The sequence below is a fragment of the Bos indicus genome, chromosome 18, assembly GCF_029378745.1.
Source record: "Bos indicus isolate NIAB-ARS_2022 breed Sahiwal x Tharparkar chromosome 18, NIAB-ARS_B.indTharparkar_mat_pri_1.0, whole genome shotgun sequence".
NCBI classification, from domain to species: Eukaryota; Metazoa; Chordata; class Mammalia; order Artiodactyla; family Bovidae; genus Bos; species Bos indicus.
In genome coordinates, this window is record NC_091777.1 from 56,371,359 (window position 1) to 56,385,310 (window position 13,952).

Consider the following 13,952-nt stretch of genomic DNA (forward strand, 5'->3'; position numbering starts at 1 on the left):
ACCATTTAAGACAAATATCTTCATGAACATAGATGAAGACAAAAATCCTCAACAAAAACTACAAATGAATCCTGAAATATACAAAAGGGGTAATAACTAATGATAACATGGAGTTTGTCCCAGAAATGCATGGTTGATTTAACATACAAAAGTAGCAATGTGGGGAACTTCCCTGGCAGTCCAAAGCTTAAGATTCCGTGCTCCCAATGCAGGTGTGCTGCTTTGACCCCTAACTGGAGGACTAAGATCCTGCACATCCCACCACATGGCAAAAAAAGTAGCAATGTAATTCGGAAATAAACCCATAAGCATATGGACTTTGATTCTTGAAATAGAGTACAAAGACATCCAACTGGAAAAGAAAGGTCCTTTCTGGAATAACTGAATTATACAAATAGGAAAAAAAAGAATGAAACTCAAATCCTATTTCATGCTATACACAAAGACTAATTTTATATGAATCATCAATCTAAATGGAAAATCTAAAACTAAAAAGCATTTAAAAGAAAACCTAAGAGCCTCAGTCAGGCACGGAGTCACTTGTGGAAGGAACATCGTGATGGTTGCCCAAGGAGAACCCAAAGTTCAGTTCAAACTTATAATGGTTGGTGATGGTGGTACTGGAAAACTATATTCATGAAACGTCATCTGACTGGTAAATTTGAGAAGTATGTAGCTACCTTGGGTGTTGAGGTCTATCCTCTCTTGTGTTCCATACCAACAGAGGACCGATTAAGTTCAATGTATGGGATACAGCCAGTCAGGAGAAATTTGGTGGACTGAGAGATGGCTATGATAGACAAGCTTAAAGTGCCATTATAATGTTTGATGTAACATCAAGAGTTTACTTACAAGAATATGCCTAACTGGCATAGAGATCTGGTACGAGTGTGTGAGAACATCCTGATTGTGTTGTGTGGCAACAAAGTGGATATTAAGGACAGAAAGGTTAAGGCAAAGTCAATTCTCTTCCACCAAAAGAAGAATCTTCAGTACTATGACATTTCTGCCAAAAGTAACTACAACTTGGAAACTCCCTTCCTCTGGCTTGCTAGAAAACTGATTGGAGACCCTAACTTGGAGTTTGTCGCTGTGCCTGCTCTTGCCCCGCCAGAGGTGGTCATGGACCCAGCCTCAGCAGCACAGTACGAGAGTGATTTAGAGGCTGCTCAGACAACTGCTCTCTTGGATGAAGATGATGACCTGTGAGAAAGTGAGGCTGGGGCCCAGCGTCAGAAGTCTAGTTATATAGGCAGCTGTCCTGTGATGTCAGCGGTGCAGCGTGTTTGCCACTTTATTAAATAGCTAAGCAGAACGTGTGCTTAATCTTTGGATGCTTAAGGAGATGTATGGGCTTTGGAGTGAATGTGGCAGTTTAAAAAAAAAAAACCTTCATTTTTTTTTGACCTGCATATTTAGGTGTTTTGGAACACAGTTGTTTTTCCTCCTTGAGTTTCAAATATAAGACTGCTATAGTCACATGACAATACTGAGAAGTGGAACCTTGTTTGTTATTGTCATTCCCATTCCTTTTCGTTTAGAATCAGAATAAAGTTGTATTTCAAATATCAAAAAAAAGAAGAAAACATGAGAGAGTACCTTTATGACTTAAGGGTAGGCAAAAGTTTCAAATGTAGAACATAAAGTGCAATAATCTTTAGAATTAATCATTTAGATTTCACAAAGTTAAAAAACTCTGCTCATCAAGAAACAAGAAAATTAATAGGCAAAGTCAGAGACTAGGAGAAAATGATCCCGAGATACATAGATGACAAAAGACTTGTGTTTAGGGAATATAAAGAACTACTGCTTAATTAAAAGATATAAAACAGTAGTAGGGGTATAAGAGGTACAAACTACTATGTACATAATAAATAAACTACAAGTATATATTGTACAACACAAGGAATATAGACAATATTTTTTAATAACTATATACCGAGTATAACCTTTAGAACTTGTGAATCACTATATTGTACATTTGCAACTCATGTAATATATCAACTATATGTCAAATTTTAAAAGATGTACAATTAGGACTTCCCTGATGGTCCAGGTGTTAAGAATCCACCTGCTAATGAAAAGAACACAAGTTTGATCCCTGATCCTGAAAGATTCCACATGTCTCCAGGCAAATAGGCCCATGCACCACAACCACTGAGCCCACACACCCTAGAGCCTGTGCTCTGCAACAGGAGAAGCCACCAGTGAGAAGCCCTTTCGCTGCAACTAGAGAATAGCCTGTACAGCAATAGACCCAGCACAGCCAAAAATAAAAATAAATAATTAAAAATTATAAAAAAAAGAAAACACATAACCAGTATCAGGAATAAAAGAAGGGGACATTATTATAGATGCTGCAGATATTAAATAAATAATAATAATAAATATTAACATTATTGTACCAATAAATTTAAAAAATAGATGAGATACTCAAATACCTTTTAAAAATTAACCAAAGAAGTATCTCAGGAAAAATAAAGAACCCCCAAAGTCCTGTAGCCATTAAATAACTTGAAAATCTTTTAAACACACATGTGTTCATGCACACACTTACACACATACATATACAAACCTTTCTAATACCAGGTTGTCAGCAATGGCAAATTTTACCAATGTTTAAGAAAGATATACTTGTCTATAAAACAGAAAGAGGAACACTCCCCAACTTATAAGACCACCTCAACCTTGATACCAAAATTTATCTGAAAATTTTGAGTTTCAGCCAAAAAATAGCTGAAATACTTCTGAATAAAAACAAAGTGAGAAGTCATGCTCTAACAAGTATTAAGTTTTGTTATAAATTTGTAGTAAGACAGTGTGAATGGATACAAGGACAAACAGCCTAGTGGAAAAGAATAGAGAGCCTAAAATTAGACCCATCCTTATACGGAGTCTGATACATGAGAGATATGCCTTAGCAGATCTGTGAGTAGGGGGTGAACTTCTCAATCAACAGTGCTGGACCAACTAGGCGTCCATACAGGAAAAAAAAAAAAAAGGCCCCTACCTCAAATGACTGTCCATGGGGTCGCAAAGAGTTAGATACAACTGAAGCAACTTAGCAAGCATCTCAAAGGGCGTGCAAAAATTAATCTCACGTGGAAGAAAGAAGTAAATGTGAAAAAAAATACTATAAAATTCTAGAAAAGAATGGAGGCTCACTGTTATACTACTCCAGGGAACAAAATTACTGATGATGCAAATGCTGCCCTTTAAAGCACAACACCTTGGTGTTTCTCGTAAAAGACACAATGACCATAAAATTTCAATTTGAGGACTTCCCTGGTGGCACAGTGGATAAGACTCCACCTGCCAATGTAGGGGACGGGAGTTCAATCCTGGGTTAAGGAAGAACCCACGGGCCATGGAACAACTAAGCCCATGCACCACAACTACTGAGCTTGTGCTCTAGAGCCTGGGAGCCACAGCTACTGAGCCCACGTGCTGTAGCTACTGAAGCTTGCCCATCTAGACTCCATGCTCCACAACAAGAGAAGCCACCACAGCGAGAAGCCTTCGTACAACGCAGGCCCAGCGCAGCCAAAAATAAAATAAACAATAAAATTATTTTTAAAACTTTCATCTGATACATTCTACTACATTAAAATTTAAAACGGCTTTTCATCAAAAGGCTCCAAAAGGAGAATAGAAAGAAAAACTGTAGAGTGGGAGAATATATCCACAACCTACATAACAACAAATGACTAATATTCAAAAGATATAAAGAACATTACAAATTAGGAAGAAAAGGACAGACAACCCAATAGGAAAATGGGCAGGGGGCTGGAGAAGCACTTCAAAAATACTGTATAATATTTAAATAAGTATTAAATAATTCATTTAATTAAATTATTCCAATAAATATTACAAATTCTATGTCATTAACAGTCAATGAAAGGTAATTAAAATAACAATGAAATACCACTGCACACCAACCAGATTGGGAAAAAAATGGAAAAGTTTAATAATATCAGGTGTTGATGAGATGTAAAACAACCAAAAAGTCTCATCCTTTGTTAATGTCAGTGTAAATGGTTATAACTACCTTGGAGAACAACCTAGTACCAGCAGTAAAACTGAATACACACACACACTACGGCCCAACAACTCCCAATGTATTCTCTAGAGAAACTCTTTCACTTGAGCCAAAGAATACAGTAATAATTAATGATAACATATTGTGCTTGCTTTATGTCGGGCACTGTTCTAAATGCTCTATATTTTTCAATTACATTACTCTTCACCATAACCATGTAAGGTAGGTACTATTATTACTCCCATTTTACAAAAGTGAAAAAATTGAAATACGAAGCAACTTCTTCAATTGTACACTACCGATGAGTGGTAGTCAGGATTTAACAGTTTGGTTTCAGAAACAGCTCTTAACCAACTACATTCTTCTACTTCTCACAAGAATGTTTTCAGAAACATTATTCATAATTGTCACAAAGCTGAAAAACACAAGTGCCCATCAACAGCAAAATGCATAAATCATAGACTTTTCAATCAAAAGAATACTATCCATATGTGAAGAAAATAAAGGAACTACAGCTACATGCAACAGTATAAATAAATTTCACAATGTTGAGCAGAAGAAGCACAATATAAAATATTCTAGACAGAGAATCCATAGTTCTAAGTTGAAAACAGAAGCAAAATCATGGCAAAAGTATAAAGAAAATCAAGGAGATGATCAGCACAAAAGTCAGACTTGAAGTTATCTCTAAAAGGTAAGAAGGGACTATGAAATGATAATGACAGAAGATCTTCCAGAGCCATGGTAACATTTATTTCTTGATCTGGGTGGCAATTACACAGATATAAGCTTTATAATTATTCATTTAAAACTCTGTTTATACATTCTATGCCCTTTGGTGGCCACAGATTTCATGATTTAGAACGTTAGAAATAAAATATAAAGAAAAGAAGAAATGGCCAGAGAACAAGGAGAAACATCAGAAGGAAATGCTGTCACAAAAAGGAAAAAGTAGCAAAGAACCTCCAATTATCAACACAAATCAAGTAAGATAAACCCTAAAGTGTATCCATAGGGAATTCTTTCATCTGGGTTTTTTTTTTTAAGTGACTTTTATTCTTTAAAGGTAGTTAAAAACCCATGTAGCATATTATGTTATCAAATGTTAAATCATTCATAACAGTATGTGTCTTAGTACTTCTTACTTTTTTTAATTTTAATTGGAGGCTAATTCCTTTACAGTATTGTGGTGGTTTTTGCCATACAGTGCCATGAATTTGCCAGGGCTGTACATGTATCCCCCTGCCTCCCCTCACCCCATTCCCACCTCCCTCCCCATCCCATCCCTCTGGGCTGTCCCAGTGCACCGGCTTTGAGTGCCCTGCTTCATGCATTGAACAGAAATCTTAATTCGATTTGTTCAAAAATTAACCAAGTTGAGGAAGCTGGAGATATTTCTCAGATAGCCGGCAGCTTACCTAAGAAAGGCAAATCTTCACTATTACCAGATGGTTTGCCAGCAACTGAAATGAACCATAACTCAAATAACAGGAAGTACTTCTGATCCCCCGTACTTCTGATCCCCCTAATTCTTGCTAACACTGACCCTGACACTGAGTTCCACTAAAAAAAGGAAAACTGTGTTTATGAAAAATAAATCCACCTTTCTTAAAAACATTCAAAAAGTGTAAACTGGTCAATTTACCAGAATCTAGAAGTTTTTTGGTAAATTGGTAAATTTGACTCTTACTGAGAGAACTAATTTTGGGCGAACAGATTCTGCAAACGGGCCACCTGCAACCCCCTGAAAGCCCCTTTGTGTTCTAGCAGCCGAGAGGCCCTGATGGTGGCCCAACGCCTGAGACCCTACCTCATCCTTCCCCGCAAAGACTCTCCTCAACCACTGCTTCCAGGGATCTCTCGGAGCTCCTGGAAGTGCCCCTTTACCTCTTTCCCTGTAACTATAAACCCCAAAACGAAAGGAACGAGCTGGTGTCCAGCTTCCTCAAGAAAAAAGCAATAACTTCGTCCCCAACAGGCCGGTGAAGGCCCGGTCTCTGCAGCCTGGGGGCCTGAACCCATCGGCTTCCCTGGTTGGGCGGGGACCGCGGCCTTCGGGTCGCGACTTGGGACGGCCTCAAAGTCGAATCTGGTGAGCGAAGGGGCTGACACCAGTTTCCCAGGTTCTAGGGGAGAAAAAAGGAGGGTCCTCTCAGGCCGTTTGACCCCTCAGCTCCACAGAGCCCGGGCAGTCTGGGAGGCTCCGGACGGTGGCCAGTTATCCCTTGGCTGAGTCCGATGACGTCCAACCTCACACACCCGAGATTTATGAACGTTTCAGGGATCCCATAGGCGCCAATTTCACCTCACCCTCGAGGCCTGGGCTCTTCAGTCTGGTCAGTCAGGCGAAAATGAGGGTGTACAAGGCTCAACTGAGAAGCTTAGCGACCGAGGCCTCAGGCCCCACAGGCCTCATCTCGCGACGCTCCTCGCTCTACCTCTTGGCGCCTTTCCCGCATTCTTCTGCGCGCATGCGCGTCCCGCGTGCAGGCGCGAGCGACTCCGTGCCTCCGCTCTTTTCAACAGCTATCTCCCTCCCTGTACATGTAAGTGCATGTACCCACACGCGCCTACTTCCACGCATGCGTCCGTCCATCCCGCCTTTCCTTATGTTCCCATTTAGACCGGGTGCCCAATCCCTTCCCTTTCTACCTCCTGGCACTGTTCAGTCCAGGATCTAAGGCGAGTCCCTAGTCTGGAGCACTGGCTTCACTTCCACGTCCCTGAGTAATGTGGAAGCAAGGGTGAGGTGGAATCGTTCTTCACATTCATTTCTTCTTGCCTTCTAACCTTTTGACAGTAATACTTAAGGCTTCCATACTACTAGCCAAACCCTAAATATATGTCCTATAAGACAGATGGGGATCTTGCCTTCAGAGTTCAGTAATATGCTGGGCTTACAGAGAAGATTCTAAAACCCAAGATTTACTCAAAATTTCTGGTCTTAGGACTGCTTTGATATTCTTAAAAATGAAGGACCTCAATTATTTTTGTGGGTTATATTTATATAGATTGTGTTTATGTGAGCTATATCTATCAATATTAAAATGAGAAATTTCTGAAATATGTATTGGCATCATAACACAAAAATCCATTGCTTTAACATAAATAACATTTTTAATAACTAATTTCCACACCAAAAATAACAATCCCAAAGAAGGGCAATGCCAAAGAATGCTCAAACTACCGCACAATTGCACTCATCTCACATGCTAGTAAAGTAATGCTCAAAATTCTCCAAGCCAGGCTTCAGCAATACGTGAACCGTGAACTTCCTGATGTTCAAGCTGGTTTTAGAAAAGGCAGAGGAACCAGAGATCAAATTGCCAACATCCACTGGATCATGGAAAAAGCAAGAGTGTTCCAGAAAAACATCTATTTCTGCTTTATTGACTATGCCAAAGCCTTTGACTGTGTGGATCACAATAAACTGTGTAAAATTCTGAAAGAGATGGGAATACCAGACCACCTGACCTGCCTCTTGAGAAACCTGTATGCAGGTCAGGAAGCAACAGTTAGAACTGAACATGGAACAACAGACTGGTTCCAAATAGGAAAAGGAGTACGTCAAGGCTGTATATTGTCACTCTGCTTATTTAACTTATATGCAGAGTACATCATGAGAAACGCTGGACTGGAAGAAACACAAGCTGGAATCAAGATTGCCAGGAGAAATACCAATAACCTCAGATATGCAGATGACACCACCCTTATGGCAGAAAGTGAAGAGGAACTGAAAAGCCTCTTGATGAAAGTGAAAGTGGAGAGTCAAAAAGTTGGCTTAAAGCTCAACATTCAGAAAACCAAGATCATGGCATCTGGTCCCATCACTTCATGGGAAATAGATGGGGAAACAGTGGAAACAGTGTCAGACTTTATTTTTGGGGGCTCCAAAATCACTGCACATGGTGACTGCAGCCATGAAATTAAAAGACGCTTACTCCTTGGAAGGAAAGTTATGACCAACCTAGATAGCATATTCAAAAGCAGAGACATTACTTCGCCAACAAAGGTCTGTCTAGTCAAGGCTATGGTTTTTCCAGTGGTCATGTATGGATGTGAGAGTTGGACTGTGAAGAAGGCTGAGCGCCGAAGAATTGATGCTTTTGAACTGTGGTGTTGGAGAAGACTCTTGAGAGTCCCTTGGACTGCAAGGAGATCCGACTAGTCCATTCTGAAGGAGATCAGCCCTGGGATTTCTTTGGAGGGAATGATGCTGAAGCTGAAACTCCAATACTTTGGTCACCTCATGCGAAGAGTTGACTCATTGGAAAGGACTCTGATGCTGGGAGGGATTGGGGGCAGGAGGAGAAGGGGATGACAGAGGATGAGATGGCCGGATGGCATCACTGACTTGATGGACGTGAGTCTGAGTGAACTCCGGGGGTTGGTGATGGACAGGGAGGCCTGGCATGCTGTGATTCATGGGGTCGCGAAGAGTCGGATACGACTGAGCGACTGAACTGAACTGAACTGAGAAGAGTATTTTACATTTTTGCAAATCTCTTTTAACACCTGGCTTAATAGACGACAGTTGCATTATCATATGTGCTTGGGGTGTTGGGGGTGGTGCGGCTTGTCAAAATAGTTCACATGCTGTAGCTTCCAAAATACATCGCTGTATACTCAAGAGAAAGTGAGAGTGACATGGCAAATAACATCTTAATAGTATTATGAAAATAATTTTCACTTCATGAACCCCTGAAAGTGTCTCAGGAACCACCAGCAGTCCTTAGGCCACATTCTGAGGACTACAGGCTTAGATCATTATGACTGAACAAAAAGATATAAAGAAAAATGCTAGGTGCTATAAAAATACATCACAATCTGAGGGAAATTATCCAATCCTTCAACTCAGAGACCTAATTTGGAGAAAGCATGACTGAGTCTAAGCTCATACTACTCATCACACAACAGGCCAATAAATCCAGAGACAAATTGCTGGGGCAGGAATAGAAACTTTATTTGGAAAGCCAACATACCAAGAAGATGGTGGACTAGTGTCCCTAAGAACCATCTTACCCAAGTTAAAATTCAGGCTTCTTTTATATTAAGAGAGGAGGTAGGGTGTAGCTGGTTGTTGCAAACTTCTTGGTGCAGGAATCTGTTCTTGAAGCTGTCCATGTGGGTCTGGTCACAGTGTTCCTATAAGCATCCAACAAGACAAGTTATTTTCTGTTCTGCAGCTCTTTATCTTCATATGAACGGAAGAGTGTTATACTTCTAAAGGTCAGAGCCTTGAGAATGGACTATCATGTGTATTTCAGGCTATAGGCAACATTCTTTTACAAAGGTGCGGAGCCAGGATGACTAAGCACAGGGAATAGAGCACAAAGTTTAGACCTAAAGGAATAGATCCGATATGCAGTTAGGGTTGTTCTTCTCTGTTACAAGAGGAGTTCTCTGAGGAAGTAACACTGGAACTGAGACATAAAGGATAATTTACTAAGTGTAAAATGGAATATGAACATCTCAGTCCCTGAGGCTATGCAAAGGCCCTGCAGCAGGAAAATTTGTGAATTCTAGACACCAGGAAAAATGTCAGTCAGTAATTGTTTTAAATTGTATGTATTTTTGGTTGTGCTGGGTCTTTGTTGCTGCATGGGCTTTTCTCTAGCTGCAGAGAGTGGGGGCTACCCTGTAGTTATGGTTCAGGGCCTTCTCATTGCAGTGGCTTCTCTTGTTGTGGAACACAGGCTCTAGGTGCACGGGCTCAGTAGTTTCAGCTCCCAGGCTCTAGAGCACAGCCTCAGTGGTTGTGGCACACAGGCTTAGTTGCTCCATGGCATATGGGATCTTCCTGGATCAGGGCGCTAACCCTTGTCCCCTGCATTGGCAGGTGGATTCTTTACCACTGAGCCATCAGGGAAGTCTCAGTAAATATTTAATGAATGATGTACCCTACACTGCCCTAGACCTTCAGGATGCTGTTGTGAAAAAGATTTTACATTTTAGTTGCAAAAGCAGGAAACATAAACAAATAAGAATTTCTGAGCATGGGAGTGCTGTTAAGAAAGCAAGACAGAGTGTTATCAGGGGACAAGACAGAGAACTGTAGATAGTAGTCAAGTAAGACCTCTCTGAGGAAGTGACATTGGCAGAGACTTGAAGGAGATGAGGAAAGCAACCAGGAACAACATGAGGAAGAGCATTCCAAGCAGAGGGAACAGCAATGACAAAGGTCTGGAGGCAGAAGTATACTTGATAGGTTCTTGAAACAGTAAGGAAGCCAATATAACTGGATCCCAGTGATTGAAGGGAAGGTGGGTAATACGTGAGATAAGAGAAGTAATAAGGGTCAGAGTATTTTATGGAGGCCCTTGGAGGTCATGGTAGGAAGTTGGGTTTTTTTCCCTGAGTGAGATAAGAAGCTATTAGAGGGTTCTGAGTCAAGAAGTGACTCATGTTTTAACAGAAGGATTCCTATGGCTTCTAGGCAGACAATAGGATGTGTGTGGGCTAAGGGTAGTTTCCAGGCATTCCTTGGCTTATATCTGCATAACTCCAATCTCTGCCTCTGTCTTCTTCTCCTCTAGGAGTGCCTTTGCTTTGAGTGTCTCTTTTAAGAACATTTGTCATTAGATTTAAGGCCCACTCAGATTATCCAGAATAATCTCATTTTGAAATCCTTAACTACATCTTCAAAGACCCTTTTTCCAAATAGGGTTAAAAAAACAAGTAGGGTCACATTCACAGGTTCCAGTGGTTCAGACAAGAACATTGAGTCGGTGATGCCATCCAGCCATCTCATCCTCTGTCGTCCCCTTCTCCTCCTGCCCCCAATCCCTCCCAGCATCAGAGTCCTTTCCAATGAGTCAACTCTTCGCATGAGGTGGCCAAAGTACTGGAGTTTCAGCTTTAGCATCATTCCCTCCAAAGAAATCCCAGGGCTGATCTCCTTCAGAATGGCTGTGAATTTGAGGGACCACATTCAATCCACTACAGTAGGTCTGGGATGAGGACTGAGAATATTAACAAATGCCCAGCTGAGGCTGATGTGTGGGGACCGCAACCAGTGATATAGAGAAGTCAAGTAAGATGGGGACCAAGAATTGACCACATGGATATCATTGGTGACTTTGACCAAAGTGGTTTTGGTGAACAAGTCAGAATGAAAGTCATATTGAGAGACTTGGAAGAGAGGAAGTAGCAGTGAGTATAGCCAAATTTTTAATGGATTTTGTTATCAAGAAGAGGAAGAAATGGGACAGAGGTGTAGAAGGATGTGTGGTCAATGAATGAGTTTTTAGATGGAAGAAATAATAGCATGATTGTGTGCTAATAGGAAAGTATTGGTAGGGAGGGAAATTTTGATGATTCACAGGAAGGAGTCAACCATGTGATACCACACTAACAGAATGAAGGATAAAAAAGCATACGATCATTTCATTAGATGAAGAAAAAGCTCTTGAGAAAACTCAACATCCTTTCATGATAAAAATTTCCAACAAATTAGGTATAGATGGAATGTACCTCAACATAATGAAGACTATATGAGAAACCCTCAGCTAACAGCATACTCAATGGTGAAAGGTTAAAAAAAAAGGTTAAAAAAAAAAAGATCAGGAACAATACAAAAATGCCTGCTCTCACCATTTCTATTCAACATAGTCTTAGCCACAACAATTAGGCAAGAAAAAGAAATAAAACTTATCCAAATCAAAAAGGAAGAAAATTATCTGTTTGCAGACAACATGATCTATTGTAGAAAACCCTAAAAACCTATAAAAAAAAACCCTGTTAAAACTAACAAATGAATTCAATAAAGTTACAGGATAAAAATCAACAGAAAAAAGTCAATTGCATTTCTATACACTAACAACAAACTATCTTTAAAAAAATTATGAAAGCAATTCCATTGGTAACTGTGTCAAAAACAATAAAACACTGAAAGACCTGTAAATTGAAATCTATAAGACACTGAGGAAAGAAACTGAATAAGACACAAATAAATGCAAAGATATCCCATGTTCTTGGACTGAAAGAACCAATATTGTGAAAATCCCCAAAGTGCCCAAAATAATCTACAGATTCAGTGTAATCCCTATCAAAATTCTCATTGCATTTTTCACAGAAATAGGAAAAAAACTATCTTAAAATTTGTATGGAACTACAAAATACCCTGAATAGCCAAAGCAATCTCAAGAAAGAACACGATGGGAGACATCGTACTTCCTGATTTCAAACTTTGTAATATATACAAAGTCATAGTGATCAAAGCAATATGGTAGTGGCATAAAAACTAGCACATAAACCAGTGAAACATAATAGAGAGCCCATAAATTTACTCATGCATATACAGTCAACTAATTTTTATAAGGGTGCCAAGAACACATGATAGGAAAAGAACAGTCTCTTCAATAAATGGGAAAACTGCATACCCAGATGCAAAAGAATGAAACTGAACCACTATCATACGCCACTCACAAAAGTCGAGAAGGATTAGACTTAAATGTAAAACCTGAAACTATAAAACTAGAAGAAAGCATAGGAAAACAGTTCCTTGAGTTTCACCAAATTGGTCTTGGTAGTAATTTATTGGATAAGACACCAAAAGCACAGGAAACAAAAGCTAAAATAAACAAGTGAGATTACATCAAACCAAAGATCTTTTGCATACCAGAAGAAACAATCAAGGGCTTCTCTGGTGGCTCAGTGGTAAAGAATCCACTTGCCAATACAGGAGACACGGGTTCCATCCCTGGGAAGGTCCCACATGCAGAGTAACTAAGTCCATGCACCACAAGTATTGAGCCTGTGCGCTAGAGCCCGGCGTTGCAATTACTGAAGCCCAAGCGCCCTACAGCCCGAGCTCTGCAACAAGAAAACCCACTGCAATGAGAAGTCTGCATACCGCAACTAGAGAAAAGCTGGTGCAGTAACAAAGACCCAGCCCAGCCAAAAATAAATAAATACAACTTTTTTAAAAAAGGAAATGATATATTGAAAAGACACCCTTTTCAATGGAGAATGGGATAAAATATTTGCAAACCATATATCTGATAAAGGACTAACATTCAAATTACATAAATAATTCCTATAACTCAACAGCAAAAAAAGCCAATAACTCAATTTGAAAAAATGGGGGAAGGATTTGAATAGACAATTTTTTTCTGAAGAAAACATCCAAGTGGCCAATAGAGGCATGAAAAGGTGCTCAGCATCACTAATCATGTGTGTGTGCACATGTGTGTATGCTCAGTTGCTCAGTCGCATCCAACTCTTTGCAACCCCATGGACTCTAGTCCACCAGACTCCTCTGTCCATGGGTTTTCCCAGGCAAAAGTACTGGAGAGGGTTGCCATTTCCTTCTCCAGGGGTTCTTCCTGACCCAGAGATTGAACCCACATCTGTTATGTCTTGCATTGGCAGGCGGATTCTTTACCACTAGTGCCACCTAGGAAGCCCCACTATTCATGAGGGAAATGTAAATCAAAACTATCAAAACCATAAGATACCACCTCGTAAGAGTTAGGATAGCTGGTATCAAAAAGAGAAGAGATATCAAGTCTTGGCAAGGATATGGATAAAAAGGAATCATTGCGCACTTTTGTGTGAATGTAAATTGGTGACGCCACTATGGCAAACAATATGGAGATGCCTCAAAAAGTTAAAAATAGAAGCACCATATGCTCCAGCAATCCCACTCTGGGTATATATTTAAAGGAAATGAAATCAGTTTCTTGAAGGGATATCTTTTCACTCATGTTCATTGCAGCATTATTCACAATAGCCAAGATATGGAAGCAATCTAAATGTCCTTCAACAGATGAACAGATCAAGAAAACGTGATATATATATATATATATATATTTCTAATATATGTATTACAATGGAATATTATTCAGCCATAAAAAAGAAGATAGTCCTGCCACTTGGAACAGTATGGATGAACCTGAGGGGGACATTATGC

General features: G+C 39.9%; 1 protein-coding gene and 1 pseudogene across 5 annotated transcripts in view; one reads left to right on the forward strand and one right to left on the reverse strand.

The window, feature by feature from the left end:
* Positions 1-6,490, reverse strand: part of SLC6A16 (solute carrier family 6 member 16) — a 42,515-nt gene extending 36,025 nt beyond the window's left edge. For 3 of the 5 annotated variants that reach the window (XM_070771462.1, XM_070771457.1, XM_070771459.1), the window contains exon 1: positions 6,350-6,490. The gene's annotated coding sequence lies outside the window, so the exon portion shown is untranslated. Of the gene's footprint in view, positions 1-6,298 lie in introns of all 5 variants that reach the window. The other 2 variants (XM_070771461.1, XM_070771458.1) reach the window with 2 other exon arrangements.
* LOC109573032 (GTP-binding nuclear protein Ran-like) lies at positions 560-1,209 on the forward strand (annotated as a pseudogene).
* Positions 6,491-13,952: the final 7,462 nt, after the last annotated feature.